Genomic DNA, 20,058 nt, shown 5'->3' with positions numbered 1-20,058 from the left:
ATGCAATGAGACATGTTTATTTTTTTCAGATCAAAGATTGTCTGGAGCCCCTGTGGTGAGTATAGTTACAGCTTGATGTGTGAGATATCATCATTCGGACTGGCGGCTTAGTCATGTTTGATGAAAAAAATCTGATACATTGTGTTTTTGTCCATTTCCTTTCCTTTAGGTCGCATCTAATAATGACAATAATGGAACATATGACACCATCAACATCATTCCTCCTACTCCTATCACAAATGTTAGTTAACAGTTTCCTTCATCTGCAGTAAACTCAAAGATTCATGAGATTTATGAATATTTACAGTCACTGTGATCATTCTTCTCTGGTCCATACATAGTCATGTCTGTATCTTTTTCACCAAACCTCCTCACCAGATTTGTTTTATTCTATTTTATCAGTTCTCTGAACATATAAAAAATGTTGAAATTTCAACAAATCACTATTATTGTGATCAGTGTTTGATTTAGTTGTGCACTTGACTCTTTTTTTTGTATTACAGGCAACTCTTTTACCCCTTTCATTGTTTACAGTAGTGTTTGCAAAGAACACTTCAATTCAATTCAAGTTTATTTATATAGCGTTTTTCATAATGTGCATTGTTCCAAAGCAGCTTTACAGGAGCAAACAGGAAAAACAGAAAAGTTAAAACACAGCACAGTGCATGGTATTTATACAACAAGTAAGATCATTCTAATAAATAATATCTAATTACTAAATAAATAAATAAATGCAGTCTCCCAGTTTAGCATTAAATACCAATTGTAACTTCATCATTAATGTGACAAGTAGTCCGTCTTTGCTCTTGGTTGGGGATGTAGTTGTCTGAGCTGGGATGGTCCGATGGTCGTATTTCTCTTGGGTGGTGTTGGAATTGCCTTAGATGGAGCTGGGATGGTCAGTCAGTCTGTAGCTGTTGCTGGAGTAATCTCTAGGTGGGGATGAGCATATGTCGATCATCTGGACCTGGCGGAATTTCTTCCTGCATCGGGATGAAGGCAGAAGGAGAATAAAGAGAATAATTAGCGTAGCTGCTGTTCATTAACTATGCATTAAGTGAAAGCTTGGCTGAAAAGATGTGTCTTTAATCTAGATTTAAATTGGGAGAGTGTGTCTGACCCTCGAATAGTATCAGGAAGGCTATTCCAGAGTTTAGGTGCTACGTATGAGAAAGCTCGTCCCCCTTTGGTGGATTTAGTTATTCTAGGTGTTGTCAAAAGTCCTAAGTTTTGAGATCTTAGAGAGCGTGATGGGTTGTAATGTGATAAAAGCTCAGTTAACTAAGTAGGGGCTAAACCATTTAAAGCTTTGTAAGTAATTAAAAGAATTTGAAAATCAATACGATACTTAATACGTAGCCACAATTAATTAAGCGATGATAAAACTGGGGTTATGTGATCGTATTTTCTTGACCTAGTAAGAACTCTGGCAGCTGCATTCTGAACTAACTGTAGTTTGTTTATCGATGATACAGGACAACCACTAAGTAGAGCATTACAATAGTCAAGCCGTGAGGTCACAAATGCATGAATAAGCTTTTCTGCGTCTGCAACACATAAACTATTTCGTAATTTGGCAACATTTCTAAGGTGGAAGAAGGCTGTTTTTGTGATATTTGAGTTGTGATTTTTAAATGACAGGTCGCCGTCTTATATAACGCGTAGGTCTTTAACTGTATATGTTGGAGTTACAGTGCAGCCTTCAATTTGCAGGCTGTAATCGGAGATATTCCGTTTACGTGTTTTTGGTGCTATAAATAATATTTCCGTTTTGCTAGAGTTTAAAAGAAGGAAATTACTAGTCATCCTAGTACACTTGTACATTGATACTGAAAGTCATAATGTTAAGTGTTGGTCATTAAATTATATTATGTTTTGATTCATTCATTACTGATGTCATATTCTGATTCAGAATTATTAAAGTACAGAGATGTAAATTTTAAGAAAAACACTGAGACATCAAGGCTCATCGTAACACTTAACTTGACCACTGTATGACACTTATTATGAAGAAACCTGTTCCAACTAAAGCTTTATTTATTTATATGTAAATTCTGCCCTACGTTCCTTTTCAAGAAAATGCTCTGTAACCCTGTCGTACCAACTAGGCGTCTTTTCCAGTGACTTGACCAGTGTCCTCTCAATGGCCAGCAGAGCTAGGCTGCTTAAACGGCCTTGGCCCATTGTGTTATGGGTGTAGGACTTGAGCCGCTTTAAACAGGAGAAGCTCCTTTCTACACCTGCAGATGTCGCTCCAATTGTTGCCACTAATGAGAACAGTTTGTAAAGCTGAGGCATTGCACTGTCCAACTCCATGTCTTTAAGGAACACCAAGTAATCACACAGCTTTCCCCTGTTACTCTGCAAGTCCTGATCTGAATACAGGACTTGAAGTTCAGACCTCAGTCTCCCTGAATCAAAGTGATGGCCATAACTTTTCAGGACATGGCCAGCAGTACATTTTCTTTTTCACAGCACTTCCAGTCAGTCAGCTAACTTTGTCATACCAGGAGAGCTGAAAAGACCTGTTACTTTTTTCCTATCTTTTGCACTAAATCAATCTTAGGTGTTGATCTGCCCTGCTGTTTAATTCTAAGTTTCTCCTCGTAAGGAAGACTTTCTAATGGCTTTGTCAAAATCAGGTCGACAATATTAGCACTGTCTGCCATCGTGTGCAGTTTCCTAGCTGGCTAGTTCAGACTTTATGAATTAATGAACAAACGATCTAATATATATATATATATATATTTAACTCAACGGAAGGAAATGTGGGAATTATGTTAAACTGAAACAATGAATGTGGTGTGAAATTGAGTGAAATATACGATGAAGGTTGCAGCAGTTTGTCTTTCAACTACACATGCAAAATCCGCGATGGGACTGAGTTGGAAATGGAGACACAGAGTGATACGCGTCATAATCTGAAGACCACGCCCACGCCCACACCAACCGCCTCTTTGCATTGCGAGAAGCTGCTGCCTCCTTGTCATTTATGATTTATAAAAAAAAAGCTGTCGACCCCAAAAAAACAAGCGTTTTAGGACATAAAAGTGGATTAAAAAGAGATGACAGACCCTCAAATCATCACGCAGACGCTCGGAGTCCGGGCCAGCCCACTCCCCCATTCATCCCAGAGACGCTGAGCGTCAGTGGGCGGGACATAATCGCAGCATTATCCATTGACCGTCTTGTTTCTAAGCACTGAAAAAAACTGTTTAAAGCAGCCCCATTGAAGTCAATGGACGCTGGGCTTCAACAGAGTAATGCACTGTACGCTACGGGAATGAATGAGAAGGAAATCGAGTCAGCCGACCTAAGTAGCTGATTCTGAACGAAATTGTTTTTCGTTCGAGATGAACGTGTTTAACGCATTTTTGGTCAATAAAATGTTAACATAATAGTCATGTTAACACATGATTTAACCATTCATTTTTTGACAATTATAGGGGAAGCTGAGCTTCCCTTGCAGTCTTAAAGAAATTGCGTCTGCTGTAAACATTGAAAGGGGTAATAGAGTTGTCTTTAATAAAACTCAAAAGTCAAGAACTAAACTAAATTAAACACTGATCACAATAATGATGATTTGTTGAAATGTCAACGTTTTATCAACATTAATACCTGGTGCAAAAGTGATTTTGATTCAATGCAAAACCGGTTTTTACATTGATTCAATGTTTTCTTGACTAGAGAGTTTTTCAGACCTTATATCTGTGTTGATGTTTAGGAGCAGAAAGATGATGTGGTTTATTCTGAGGTGACCGTTGGCAGTAAAAAACAACTGAAGAACAATATTGTGAGTAGAAACTACATACATTTACAACCACCCTCCGTCTTCAGCTCTCCAACTACATACATGATTTAATGCACTGCAATATCTTCATGATATACAGTCTCATAAATATGTATTTGTATAATCTTGCTATAATAAATTCTGTGGGTTAAAACATGTTTGATGGTTTCTGTAATGTTCATTCAGGTTCAGTCTGCTGGTGATGTGACTTATGCCGCCATCAGAGGAGAAAAAACTGAACCTGAAGACGCCTGCAGAGAGCTTTACACCTCACTGAACAAAACCACTCGCACATAAAACACAAACACGCGCGACTCAACAACAACATAAACACAAAATATATAAGGCTTCAGTCAAAGACTTATATTTCCTTTGACAAACAAACTCAAGTGCTGATTTTATTTATGTGATATATTTTTGGTCGTCTTTAAAATGTTTGTTGTTTTGTTTATTATTTTATGTTTTTGTCCACATGTTATTGAATCCTAACATGTCTGATGAATTTTCATAGGTCTTATTAGTTCAGTTCGAGCTTTATTGTCATTCCGCTACATGTGGGGACATACAGTGGAACGAAATGTCGTGCCTCACAGGACCATGGTGCTACATATATACAGGCATACATAACTATCCTACTGATAGTTTGACAGTAAATATACTATTTGTAAAAACGTGTTTACCTATAAATAAACAAAAAATACAAACTATACTATATAAAAATGCTTTTCCTATACATCATTTTAAAAAGGATACAGACTATACAAACGATTTAGATGAATACTGTACATGTGCAAGAGAACATTGTGGGTCAAGCAGCTTGGCTGGGGAATAGTGCAGAAGAATTTGTAATGCATGAGCATGTTAACATATAAATATTCCTGAGTCTTTTGTGAGATTGTGTGCACACAGCAGTGTGTGAAAAGTGTCTAGTGCGTATAGAGTGGAGGAGGGGGGGGGTGTGATGGTCCATCTTACGGGAGGTAGGGTATGGGGGGATCAGAGAGGGGCGGGGTGTTTTGAGTTCAGGGCTCTTACAGCTTGGGGGAAAAAGCTGTTGAGAAGTCTGGTAGAACGGGCTCTGATACTCCCGTAACGTCTTCCTGATGGTAGGAGCTGGAAGAGACTGTGGGAGGGGTGAGTGGGGTCCTTCACGGTGCTGTTGGTTTTACTGGAGCATTTTGTGAAGAAGATGTCCAGGATGGAGGGGAGAGGGGCACCGATGATCTTTGCAGCTGTGTTCACTCTCCGCTGGAGGGTCTTTCGGTCTTCTGCAGTACAGTTTCCGTACCAGACAGTGACGCAGCTGGTCAGCACGGTGTCAATGGTTCCCCTGTAGGGAACCATTGACAGCAAATACATTGACAGCAAATAAATTTTTGCTGATTAGGCCTACCACTGTTGTGTCATCAGCAAACTTGATGATGTGGTTTGAGCTGAACTTGGCAGTGCAGTCGTGGATCAGCAGCGTGAAGAGCAGCGGGCTGAGCACACAGCCTTGTGATGCACCTGTGCTCAGTGTGGTAGTGCTCGAGGTGTTGGGGCCGACTCGGACGGACTGAGGTCTTTCGGTTAGAAAGTCCAGGATCCAATTACAGAGGGAGTTTTTTTTGGCCCAGCAAGTTAAGTTTATTTATGAGCTTTTGTGGGATAATTGTGTTGAGGGCTGAGCTGAAGTCAATGAACAGCATCCTAACATAAGAGTCTTTATTTTCTAGGTGGGTAAGAGCCAGGTGGAGGGTGGAGGAGATTGCATCATCTGTAGAGTGGTTTGGACGGTATGCAAACTGGAGCGGATCGAGTGTGTTGGGGAGGCTGGTCTTGATGTTATGCATGACTAGCCTCTCAAAGCACTTCATAATGATTGGAGTCAGTGCAATGGGGCGATAGTCATTTAGACACGACACTGTTGATTTCTTTGGCACTGGTATAATTGTTGTGGATTTGAGACATGTGGGGACGACTGCCTGGCTCAACGAGGTGTTGAAGATATCTGTTAGGACATCTGTCAGCTGTGCAGCGCAGTCTTTCAGTACACGGCCAGGTATCTTGTCAGGACCCGCAGCCTTGCGTGGGTTAATCCTAGATAGGGTCTTCCTTACGTCGGCTGGAGACAGATAGAGTGCCTGGTCGTTGGGAGGTGTAGGCAGTTTTTGTAGAGATGTGTCATTCTGCATTTCAAACCGTGAATATAAGTGGTTGAGTGCATCTGGGAGGGAATGTGTCGTCATCACAGGCCTGTGGTTGCGGCTTGTAGTAAGTGATGGTCTGAATGGCTTGCCACAGGCTCCGTCTGTCTCTGCTGTCTGTGAAGTTATTGTTGTTTTTTTGAGCATATGACTGTTTTGCATTTTTGATGCTGCGGGACAGATTGGCTCTTGCTGTTTTGAGGGCTGTTTTATCTCCTGATCTGAATGCTTCATCTCTGGTCTTTAGCAGCCCACCGGGCCTCTGTTGTCATCCATGGCTTCTGGTTGGCACGTGTGGTGATGGTCTTGGTGATGGTCACATCCTCAGTGAACTTTTGGATGTAGGCAATCACTGTTTCAGTGTACTCCTGCAGATCTGTGTGATTGTTGTTGGTTGCTGCTCCTTTAAACATGTTTCAGTCTGTGTCCTGGAAGCAGTCATGTAGCAGTCCTGTCCTGGAAGCAGTCCTGTAATACTTTGCATGATCAAATTGGGGTATTGTAATGGAAAACAATTTCCTATTTTGTCTTTTTATCTTTAAAGAAGAACCCAAAAATATATCATTTGTCCTGAGAACCTTCTCAAAATGTCCCTGCCGGTGTCAAATTATTTCCAGAACGTTCCGATATGGTCACGATGTGTTTTTTAAAGAGTTTGGGGAAGTTATTTGGTGGACCTTCACAGAACATTCAGGACGTTCTCTGAACGTATAGAGGATCCCAGACAACATCTAACAGGTAGCAACCATTGACTCAACGTTAACAGTTGTTGATTTGTCAATGTTAATTAATGCTAATAGTGTTGAACCACCATAACTGTGATCAGTTTTTGCTTTAGTTGGGGTCTTGACTCAGGACTTTCCTTGTTAATTTCATTTCATCTTTCAATGTGTTTCTATATGAACAATTTTTTTGTCAAAGTATAAAATTGAAAGGTTTGTGTTGTCAGTTTTTGCTATTTGTGACATGTCCAATAAAAAGATGACTTAATTAATACTGAGATTCGTGCTTTCATGCTTAATGCAAATTTCCTGTATTTTACAAGGTACTTAGGCAAAAACAGTCAACACACAGAACTCGACAATGGTGAGAATCAACAAAAGAAAGATAAATGGGAAATTTACTACAGTCAGTTCCATAATTTATTTTCTCTTATGAATCTCTGTTTACTGTCTGCTATGGTAAGTTTTCTTTGCTGAGAGCGCTCTCATGAGGTGTCGCTTTTGGTCCTGGTATTGTGTACGTTAGTTTGTGTGGTTTTGTGATCATACTCGGAGGCAGTGTCTGTCATGTAGTCAATTATTCCGTTGAAGATCACATACAGGCAACACGCGATCATAATGCACATGTGTAATAATGATTTGTATTTGTACTGGATGTTATTTTGTTGATAACTGTCTTGCTGTTCAGCTTGTTGCGTGTCAAGTCTGGAGAAGCTTTGTAAATGTATCATGTGGTTAATGTGATGGTATGATGATTTATTCTCACTTGTATAGAAAAGCACAGTAAGGTTAATACTGGGGTCTTGGTGCGCAGGGTTGACTACCTTGAGCCCGAAGGGGCCCTGGACTTCAAGGATGTGCCATTCAGTTTGGTACAGAGAACCCAACAACAAGGAGAGATGGGAGTGACCCAACAACAATGAGAGATCCAGGGGGATTGTCCCTGTAATGAGTGCATTTTAAGTCGCTTTGGATAAAAGCGTCTGCCAAATGACTAAATGTAAATGTAAATGCAATGAAAATAAATGTATATCTATGTTTAATATATGGGTTCAACAAATCATGCCAACATATGTTTTTATGTTAAATTATAAAATTAAATTGCATTTTCTGAATGTTTTGCTTGATGTGTCAAAGGGGCATTTTATGGTGAGAAATCATTTTTTATTTATGTTATGCATTAAATACATATTTTAAGTACATAAAAATGTGGGAGGGAGGCATAGGTAACTGGCCCGTGGTCCTTTGAAGTCATAATCCGTATCTGTTTGTAACAAGGGATTCACAATTCTGCCTGAGCGTAAGTGCACATGTGAATGCGTTAAAACAAATCCACCTTATTATTATTTTCCATTGCTATAACTTCATAATTAAAGCATAAGTGAATAATATTTCTTGATTATGAATAACTGGCTTATTTCACTGTAATAATTGTCATGTTACTGGAAGAACAAACACTCTTTATTCTTAGTCTTTATTTGGTCATTTGGGTACGGGGGTAATAGAGTAGTAGGTAGGACTACATTTACATTTGGTCATTTAGTCATTTAGCAGACGCTTTTATCCAAAGCGACTTACAAGTGGGGTAGATAATGGAAGCAATTAGGACAGCATAAGTACAACAAAAGCATAAGTGCAATCAAAAAGAAGACTGGTCTCATATAGCCTAACACAGTATACAGAATCATTCATTCATACATTTTTTTTTTTAGAGTAGAGTAGAGAAGAAAAGAGTAGAGAAGAAAAGAGTGGAGCGGAGCGGAAAATAGAGTCAGAACAGATCAGTCAGATGTTGACGGAAGAGATGTGTTTTCAGGCGTTTCTTAAAGATGGCTACAGAATCTGCAGATCTTGTTGCAGCAGGCAGATTGTTCCACATAGGTGGAACAGATCCGGAGAAGGTGCGCGAGAGAGATTCTTTACCTTTATGGGCTGGCACCACAAGACGCCGTTCGTTTGCAGAGCGTAGGGATCTGGCGGGTGTAAACTTGTGTTCATTTTCAATTAGAACTTTTGTAGACGTGCAACAGAAATAAAGTGACAGTGGTGTCTGCAAGTGAAGGTGTCTCCTTGTGTTATCCGTATTTTATGGACGTTTTTTGACAACAGTTTTCTCTGTGAAAACTACATAATTTCACTGTTAATTTCACAGCATTTTTTTACAGGGTTTTTCCGTAAAAACTATGGATTTTTTGCTGTTAATTTTACAGACAATTTTACAGGGTTTTTCTGTATTTATTACGGATACTTTCTGATAACAGGTTTTTTGTGTGAAAACAACAGGATTTTGCCGGTAATTTCACAGGCAATTTTTACAGTGTACATATGTCTGCATTAGCTAGTGAAGATAAGGTGGTGCCGAACCAGTAGTGGTCTTGTAGGCCAGGAGCAGAGTCTTGAATTTGATGCGCGCGACTATAGGGAAGCCAATGTAGCTTAATGAGTAGAGGAGTGACGTGTGCTCTCTTCGGTTCATTAAAGATAACTCTTGCCGCAGCATTCTGGATCATCTGTGGAGGTTTGGTTGTGCAAGCTGGAAGTCCTCCCAGTAGCGCATTGCAGGAGTCAGGATTTAGAGTAGGTTTTTTTAGTAGTGGGGTAATACGGGCCTCTTTGAAGAGTGTAGGAAATGTGCCAGTGGTGAGAGACGAGTTGATAATGTGAGTCAGAGAGGGAACAACCGATGGAGAGATGGCCAGGAGGAGATGGGCGGGGATGGGATCTAGAGGGCAGGTAGTCGGGTGGTTAGAAGAAATTACCTACACCGCTGCAGTGGAGATAGTGATGTAATCCGTGACAGAGTTAGTTTGATCATTAATGTGTGTGTCTGCTGCATCATGGGTAATCTGCCAATCTCTGGTTTGGAAGAAGTGTGAAGATGAACTCACTCGTGTTCTGCTTTTGTGTTTGTGCAAACAAAACAATTTCATGAATTCCTTGCATCAAGGTGTGGAAATAACCAGGTCAGGTGAAGTCTGTTTGTTCATTAATTTAAACCTTGGATCGTTTTTTTTAGTTTCTATGAGATTTCGGAGATGCATGGTTTGCCGTTCTGACGATCTGTTCAAGTAACATGTTGCCAGGTCTTCATATATAAAATCGACCAACTAGGACTAACGAAAATAAACCAAAAAAATCTAAATAGGTTATATTTTATAAGATCACAAAAACTTAAATATCCGTAGTGAGCAATTTTTATACAAATAAAGTGTCGACATTTATGAGCTAAAGACCAAATATCAAGCATAAAAAGCACTTAAAAATAAGTGAACACTTCAAAGGATCACACCGTGATACAAAGCACGCCTCTCAGTGGCAGTTTACTTTAAATTAAAGTCTTTAGCTGAAAAATAGCAGGCTTACATTCGTATTTACTACTGCAAAACGCCAGAGCAGGGTTACCAGTGTGTCAATCATCACTTAATGCAGGAGTGACTAGACCTGTTCCGTACACACATGGAATGATAATTTATCACCAGTGTTTACAGTAAATGCGATTGTCACTTCCGAAACTGCAGTGTGTACCTGGCGCAACACGATGAAAGACACCAGGCTTACTGGACTTACTAATGAACATTCAGCCTGACATTAAAATGAGCAGCGAGGAGGTGCTTAAACACTTTTGTGGATCTTCTTGAGTATTTGGTTTTTGCATGTGTGTGAGCTTTATTATGGGTGGGGATTCTGTGCGTACCATGAGATTAAATCCTGCAGGCGCCCCTGACTTCAGTCATACAGAAAGTGAAAGTAAAATATAAAAACTGAAGGAGTTTTCTAACGCTGCATTCACAGTGCATATGCTAAAGAAAGGTTGGAGATCCCTGCCATAAGTGATAAAAAATAAAAAGCATTGCAAGACTCGGCAAAAAGGTGCGTTTAAGAACAACGTGCGGGCAGCACTAACACTAAACTTCAATGCCAAGTAGTGGGCCACAAAATATCATCCTGCGGGCCTCAATTAGCCCCCGGGCCGCGAGTTTGAGACCCCTGCTTTAGACAGTAACATAGCACTGAAACTGCGATCGTTAACATGACTAATTACTTGCTAATAGCATTCGATAAAAGTAAAATATCACTCCTAGTCCTGCTTTACCTTAGTCCTGCATCCAATAATGTCGACGATAACATTCTTTTAGATGTGCTCTGCCAATTTTGACAGCTGGAGGGAATCATCTGGTCTTGATGAGATATATAGCTGAGTATAAGCTGCTTAACAGTGGAAGATAATTCCATGATTTCTAATAAAGTTGCCAAGGGGCAGTATGTATATGGAGAATAGCAAGGGTCCTAAAACCGATCCCTGATGTAATTCATAATTTACTTGCGTTAGATTTGATGATTCCCCATTTAAATGGACAGATTGATATCTGTCTGATAAGTTACATCGGAACCATTGTAGTGCCTGTTCAGTTGATTTCATGTAAGGCTGTGGCTAAAGTCAGTTGTAGTTCTTTCCTTCAGTGATTCTGCTCATGATCATCAGGTGTTCATCACTAATGCTAAATCATCACTTCATTAATCACACTATTATCTCATTCACTTTAACTCTGATTTAGAGTTACTTTAACACTCTTTAAAGTGGGACCAAATGTTCTCTGAGAAGAGTTCATTTTACTCTGAGGAACACTAGTCAGTCTGTACTGAAAATATCCACTTCATATCAACCATAGATATAGAGATGAAGGAGGAGAACAGGAGACTAAGTGATGATGGAATAAAAGAGTTTATTGAATAATCTTCATCTAAGTAGAAACAGATTCAAAAGCTTATTACTGTAAACCAACAATGACAGTGGAAAATGACTGCTTTAGAAATACATCAGTCAATAGTAGATTAAACAACATTGAAAGGAAACTCTGATGAAAAATCTGCCATGAATTACTATCCTCAAGTCGTTGGTCAACCATAGGACCTCTGTTTACCTTCAGAACACAAGTGAAGATAGTTTTGTTGAGGTCCGGGAGCATTCTGACTCTTCCATAGAATGCAACACAACCAAACTTCAAAAGCGCTTCAAGCGTCAGAAGCTCACGGACCTCAACAAAACTCTTCTTTTGTGTTCTGAAGATAAACGGAGGAGCTGGAGTTTACGAACGACAGAATTTTAATTGCTGAGTATTACTTTAAGAAATGTAAATAAAATAATTAAATTAATAAATCTTTTATAACTCAATTAATCAATTAAAGATGTAAAATTAATGAAGAATAATATTACAGATACAATAATAAGAAATGAAATACAACACAAATGTATCTGTGGAGACAGAATTCCACGCACACACACACACACAGTTTGCTTTTAAGAAACAAAGATCCTATGATCTCTCATTCTAAATAACTTAAAGCCAATCATGTATGATATCATAAATAAGAGTGTCAATCTTATCACTTATCATCATAAAAATACATGTTCTATTCACATGCCTTTTACAGAGCACCATCTTTTTGATCATGTTTTACTGAAAAAACATTTCCATCTGACTGCACTTTCCATGTCAATCTGGTCTCCTCGTCTATCCCATGATCTCTCTCTTTCTGTTTTATCTAAAGAACAGAAACAAACAGAATTTGTGAGGTCAGAGCAATTATAAACACTACAAAAATACACAAACCCAAATCAGATAAAGGTGTAAAATATAATTCAAAACAGAATGTGATGATGTGCAAATCTCATAAACCCATATTTTATTTATAACGGAACAGAGCAAATGTGCCTGTTAAAGAAAAACAAATATTTCAAAAAGGATGGCGTAACAGGGTTTACTCATTATGTTGGCTCATAATTAATCAACACTTTTTATTCAATACATTATTAAACCTCATTTTGGTGAAGACTGAGCTGTTCTTTTTCTAGCTTCGCTCTGTGTCTCAATATGAAAAATTGCTTAAGGCGTGACAAACCGCAGAAGCTCTTATGACATCGCGTCTGTCTATTAAATCACAGTTTGATATTGAAAGTCTCATTCGTGCTTTCTTCTCGTTTGAAGACTACAGCAACTCTCTTTTCTTTTCTGAAGCACAAATATAGCCACCAAGAAAAGATAAAGTCATTTTCATTCTTGTTGTTGGGAAAATTTGTACAAATTTGACTGCTAGTGTGTTATTTATTACACCCTAGATTACATCTCTGTTTTGACAGCTTAGATAGAAGCAGCAGAAATCTAAAAGACCAAAACTTTTGTACAGTTTAAACTTCTAGAGATCAAGAATCATCTTATGAATCTCAACAATGGTGACAAAGTTGAGTTGCATCTTTTCTTCATGCAGCAATGCATGCTGGGAGTCATGTAGGAGTTCTGTTCTAGGCTGTTACCCACAATGCATAGACGCATGAAGCTTTCTTTTGTTGAGTGTCACCACTGTTGAGTTTCATGAGCTGATTATTGATGTCTGAATTGTTGAGGTGATATTTCTACTATTGTAATAGTAAAACATATTTTCCTTCACAAAATTTTTCACCTCACTGAGTCATACAATAACATAACTACATTTAACTATCATGTCCTCTATTGCACTTACCACCTGAAAGAGAAACAATCCATTTGACCTTATGTCAAGGTGTTTTGAATGTGCTTCAGAAACACAGTATTTCAACTATCAACAAACTTTCCATAATGAATCAAGGGTGAGACCCCCACTAAAGGAAACATTAAACACTATTATGGTGAATTCTTATTATTTCTGGTTTATTTCACTGATTATTGTTGTTATTTCATCATTAATGAGATAATGAAGTGACAGTTGATGCCTTAACTCAACATGATTTAACTCATTAACTTGTTCATGCGAGACATCCAAAACATTCAGGGTGAGAATGCAAGTTGACCGGAGTGGTCTATGGAACACACCTTTTGCTAGCTGGGTAACAAGATGATGAGATGATTCATGTGTTTCACACACACTGATGACAATATAGAGTAGGATTTACTTTATTTAGGATTTACTCAATTTTGACTCAGAAAATCTGAGATCATTTTAAAGGACTAAAGTAAAAAGATTGATATGTAAATCAAAAATAAATAGCTTTACATTTCAAGTAACTTTTACACAGATAGAAAGCAACCACAATCAAAAACCACCATTATTGTGATCAGTGTTTCTTTAGTTGGCATCTTGAAGCGACGTTTTACTCATAAGCACTAAAGTAACATTTTGAAAAGTATTTAAAATAAAATTGATTTCATTTTTTATATTGGCTGTATTTAAAAGGTAATACTGAGAGCAGATTTGAGGTGAGGTGACTATGAATAATGTTCTGGCTAAGCCATGAATGAATATTTAGTGAAAGTGTTCAAATTTGAAAATAAAAAGCAAACTTTATTGACACACTTAGACACTAAAACTCATTATACAAACTTCAACAATGAAGACAATCATCAAACTAATTCAGATTAACCGATCAACTGCAATGCATGCTGGGAGTCATGCATGAGTTTTGTTCTATGATGTTACCCAACATTCATTGCACCATGAAGCTTTCTTTTGTTGATTGTCACTATTGTTGAGTTTCATATGCTGATTCTTCATGTCTTTGTTTTCCTAGTTGCAATATTTCCATAAAATGTTTTTTTCCAACACAGATTCTATATTTGACATAAAATGATACCGTATGATTATATAACTATTATAACAGCATTTTGAAACCCCAGAAAACTCTGAAACCCATTACATGTCAGTATTCTTTGACCCATCAAATGTTCATTAAGATTTTGTTGCAACGGTCAAAGGAAAGAATCAAAAGCCCAACTAAATCGAACCCGATCACAATAATGGTGTTTTTTCATGGTGGTTGCTTTCTATCAGTGTTACAACTGAAGAGTGAGTTCAACTTACTTGAAATATCAACGTAATCTTTAGCTGATGATTTCTATTTAAAGTTACAGATAATTGTGTTTAGCATTTACATGACAGCTCCTTCAAAATGAACTGATTCAATCATCGTCTTGTTAGTGTGTTAAGTATAGTGACATTTCGAACATTCTGTCAGTAAACTGATGAATTGAATCAGGTGTTTGATTTAGAGACACATCTAAAACATTCTGTCAGGGGACCAGAGGACTGGAGTTGAAAACTGCAGCTCCTGACAGATTTGCTGCTTCAGGTGTGTATGATGGGTGTTGAAGCTAAACTCTCCAGGAGCAGAAGCTCTGCAGGAATAAAATGTCCATCCCTGCCTCATAGGTACAACAGCTCGAGTGCTCATCCAGGAAGAGAAGAGGACAGTGATAGAGTGAAGATGACAACCACCAGGAGAACTGAGTGAGAGAACAAGGGGGTGTGGCACACACACACACACGTGTACACACATAATGACCTCAAGCATATTGCCAGCTTTCAAATCAAAAACACAGTGATACAGAGACAGCAGAGGTTACAAACAGCTGGTCAGACCCCAAAAACCCGGGTTTACGTTAAGCAGCCCATCATTATCTTAAAAATATTAAACCAAAGGGTTGCATTGATTATGAGCAATTGTGTATTAGAGAAAAACATTTATTTCATGATGATCTTCTTTCTCAACAAACTAAAAGCCAGCATGCAGTTTAATGTTTTAATAGGAAACAGAAGGTAAATGAAGAAATAAACAGAAATAATGTTTTAAATAATAATACTATGTAAAATTCCTCACTGTATGAACATAACGTTTTTTAAACATTATTAAAACAAACAACAACTGGACACTTTAAACGTAACTTAATGGGAGGTTTAAGCAACATTCTTACTGCTGGAGGATCCTCAGGATTATATGTGTTCTAGTTTAACACAAACTCTTACAGTCACAGTTAAAATACTTACAAACTTTAAGATGGTCTCCATCACCACAGGGTCATTAGTTTCTTTCCAGATTTCACCTCGACTCTCACAATCTGTTTCCTTGAATCTGTCAAAAATCATTTAGAAGAAGGTTTATTTAGTATTATAACTGACTATTAAAAATATGAAGAAGGAAAGTTAAACTTATAACAACTATTATTTTTTCTTAATGTCAGTCCGACCAAACAGAGACAATAGTGATTTTATTTTAACATTATGGAAAAAAATAGTCATGTACTAATAATAATAGTTTATGTATGCACAGTATTTAAACGCTGTTAAAATAATTTGTTGACTCAACGTAGCTTGACTATCTATTAATTCTGTTTTTCCAATGAGGGGCGCCAGAGCATGTCAGGGGACGCACACGTGGTGTGAAAAAATATGTGATGGGGCAGTCGTGGCCTAAAGGTTAGAGACTCAGACTTGTAACACAAATGTTGCCGGTTTGAGCCTCAGTACCAGCAGGGGTTGTAGGGGTGAATGATCTCTCTATGAATGATCAGCGCTCTCCTCCACCTTCAATACCACGACTGATGTGAGACCCTTGAGCACCGTTCCCCCCAACTGCTCCCCGGGCGCCACAGCACTGGCAACAAATTCCGAGTATAAAGCATCACAGATTGCATCACATCACTTTCATATTATGTTTATGTATATGTGGCAAGGGGAGAGTGCTTCAGCACGGTCTGCGCTGAGAGGGAGTGTCGGGAGAAAGAAGGTGAGTAAGCAGATCAACGGCTTAAAAACACCTGCTTCTCGTTCTAGTAATTGGCGAGGAGAAGCTTTAAAGCTCAACAGAGGAAGCGGAAGTGGAGAGAGAGACCGGCTGGGAAATCGAGTGTGTCGGGAGATAAAACTCTGTCATCATTTCCTCTTGTCATGCTAAACCTGTATGAGTGTCTTTCTTCAGCACAACACAAAAGAAGATATTTTGAAGAATGCTGGTAACGGAACAAGGGCAGTACCCGTTCACTTCTATTGTACGGACAGTAAAGTAGTGCAAGTCAATACTGCTGTTGTACAGTTGAAATATATATTGTTGTGTTTTTTGGAAGAAAGAAAGGAAAACAGCTTTGAAATGAAAAGAGGGTGATTGAATGATGATTTTTTTTTATGGGTGATCTGTTCCTTTAATGATGTTGGATCATATTATCTTATTCACTTCAACACTGAATCAGTGTCACTAATGGACACAAACACTGAATAGTGTAATAATCTGACTGATGATTCAACTGGGTCAAGCTGAATCGTTCACAGCGTACCTTTATAAAGACACTTTCTCACTAAACTGACTCACAATAAAGTGTGTTTCTGATGGTCGTTACCTAAGAAGAGTAGCAAATCATTAAGCATCAAACTTACAAGTCAAACAGATGAAAGGAAGGACATCTGAGCAAAGCCCATCCTCTATCAGACCATCAGCTCGCATAGCGCCGCAAGGTTGGTTCAGCCCAGTAACATCAGGTTTTCCAGTCAACCAGTTAATGGAGGAAGTGTTGACCTTTGACCCATCTGACCACATCCACGAGTCCCTGTACAGACCAACCCATGCAGTACTACCTTGTGTCATTGATGTCAACTGGTCATTCTCAGATGGACTCTGAATGATAGCCAGATCTGTGTAATGCTGTCTGCAGTAGCTCAGAGCTCCATACCACGTCGTCAAGAAATGAGAGATAAAAATAAACTTATTTGTTCCATTTTCTGTAATACAATGAGAATGAGTTTATTATTGTAGGTTTGAACACAGTTAGCTCCACACTGTATTTATCAAGTCTGAATGATTTGGTACAAATATTGAATGATCAGTTATATTGGCTGAAAAAATTGAAATTGGTTGATCCACCTGATGTCAAACTCCACTAATGAATTTATTCAGAGATATGCACATTTTCTGTATTTGAATATTTTTATTGAATATTTCTTTATGACACTTTGATTACACACAGAATTGTGTCTATATATCAGTTTTCAGAAAGGGTATTACATGTCTTAAAAGAAAACAATGAAAGTTCTCTCATAATTGACTCAATCTGGACTAGCTATCTTCTCCAATGATATTGATTCATGGTGGTTAAGAAGTGAGGATGGAAACATACCCCTGGTTGGGATGATTAGACAAAGTAACATTATACTAACTGAGTGACTGCGTTTATACCAGCTAGAGAAAACAATTAACAGTTACGTGCGTTTGTATTATTTCTTACCGTTGTAACAAATAAAGCGCAATTTATAATCGCACGGATAATCCATCCATTTGCCAATCTCCAATACAGTTCATTCCTCTTTTCCATTGGTTGGCTCTCCAGTTGCCCAAAGCTTGAATGTAATATTCTCATCTCTGTAACTCCATCGCCAGCTATTGATGTCATTGTATAACCCAATCCAGGTTATTGAATTCAATGAAGACTCAATAGTTTTTTGTACATTTGTCCAGTCTTCAGTGCTGTTAAAAGTGGCCAGGTCAATGTGATTCTGTCTGCAGTAAGCTTTTGCTTCATGCCAGGTCTTCTTCTCCTGGATCAGAACATACTGACTTGATGTTGCTTGGGTGAGCAGACAAAGTCCTGTTGAGAGGAACGAGCTGAGTGTTCAGAAATCTTTCAATGTCCAAACCCTTTATTCCTATAACTCCACAAAGTTTATCATCTGAATACTTATCATGTCACGAAAATCACAGACACACACTAATCCAGTTCATGTGGTAGATCCTTTTCCTACCTAGTGCCTAAACTTTGGAATAGTCTTGACTGCACTGTCCTGGAGGCAGACACACTCTGTAAGTCTAAATCTAGACTAAAGACGCAGGGCTCGCAAATGCAACCTTATTTCTCAATGGTGCTACTAAAAATGATCATATGTAGCACCAGTGCGACCAGCCGTTCGAGGGAGAAAAAAAGTCTCAGCAGCTCTGAAAGTCTCCCTGTGATTGGACAACAGACACATATTCGCCCATATCGTCGTCTAAACCAATCAGAGATAGTGACGGGTGGACCCCCCTCTGATTGGCCGTGGTCCAGATATTCCTGTATGTGTGTTGGCCAGAGGTTGCATTAACCGAAAATTCTATGTCATTGACAACCAGTGACAACGGAAATATCTGAAGGCCGACAGTCACTTTGGCGGATTACAATGATGGTAATTTGTAAATCCCTGTTTCCCATCATTAGAGCGTGATATGCTCGCGAAGCGACCTGCCTGTTTTCACCTGTCATTGTTACTGACTAGACATATGTGATGCGATCTGGGAAAACCCGTCGGATATCGCGCTGGGACGAAGGAAAGACAGTTCACCTATCAAAGTAAATCACATAACACGAAGAATGAAGGAGTATCAATGCACATTTCCCGCCAATCCTGTGTAAACTATGGCATGCAAAGTAGTTTTATAGAATTTTTTAGTGAGATGACAGAGCTCCCACACTGAAAAAAAAGATTCTTTAGAGTTAGTAAATATTACTCATGCAAATCAATTAAATTTTACTCACATATATTAGGTAGCAAAGTGAACTACATTCAAACTTCCTGAATCTACTCCATAAAATTGAGGCAAGGATTTCCACTCAATTAGATTGAGTAGATTTTATTCTATGTTTTTAAGTAAAGAGTACCTCAATTTATCAGATATGAGTCATGACACACTTAAAGAAATTAGGTAAAGTCTACCTATTATTTCGAAATATGAATTTCTTATAAAAATTGAGTAATATTAGCTTATATAACCAACATCAGTTCATCTACTTATTATGAATGATAAATATTGCATAAATTAACACTTAATATGACTTATTGTGAGAAGCTTGAATTGACTTATAAATGGTCAGAAAAATAAGATCATGTCGATTGCTTTTATTGATCAATTAACAAACGCCCTTTTGAAAATGAACAAAAAGATTCATTTAATGTCACCATTATCGTGATCAGTGTTCACTTTAGTTGATCTCTTGAGTCTAATATTGCATTATACTATGCTTTGTATCTGAGTATGTGCAATCCCTTGGGGTTGAACCCATGACCTTGGCGTTACCAGTGCCATACTCTTACCGCTGAACCACTGAAAAGCACACGTTGAAGGCCACACTTAACTGAGATGCGATCATCTCTGACTGTTTAGATAATATTTAGATAAAACCATATTTGCTGTAGCAAATGACAGTGTTAATAGACAAGCTGTTTAGTTGTGAATGTGACTGAGTGAAGTTGATTTTATTTTTAATTAATATCTTTAATCCAGCCACGTGAATTATAAGTGATTTTGAGAAGTTTAAAGCTTCTGAATCACACAGATGCCCAGACACATGAAGAATCAGTGTATGAAAGTCAACAATGGTGACAATCAACAAAACAAAGCTGCATGCATTGCAGTTTACCTGAATTAGTTTGTTGATTGTCACCATTGTTGAGATGTTTATGATTAATGTTGATGTCTAAATGTAATCTGAAAACACAAATTTCTACATGGCACATGTCAAGGTAACATCTTTTTGTCATTTCATTATAGAATCTTCCTCAATCCCATAAACTCTTTTAACAACACTTAAAT

This window comes from Triplophysa dalaica, chromosome 5 (genome assembly GCF_015846415.1).
Source record: "Triplophysa dalaica isolate WHDGS20190420 chromosome 5, ASM1584641v1, whole genome shotgun sequence".
Lineage (NCBI taxonomy): Eukaryota > Metazoa > Chordata > Actinopteri > Cypriniformes > Nemacheilidae > Triplophysa > Triplophysa dalaica.
Note: the sequence above shows the minus strand (reverse complement) of the source record.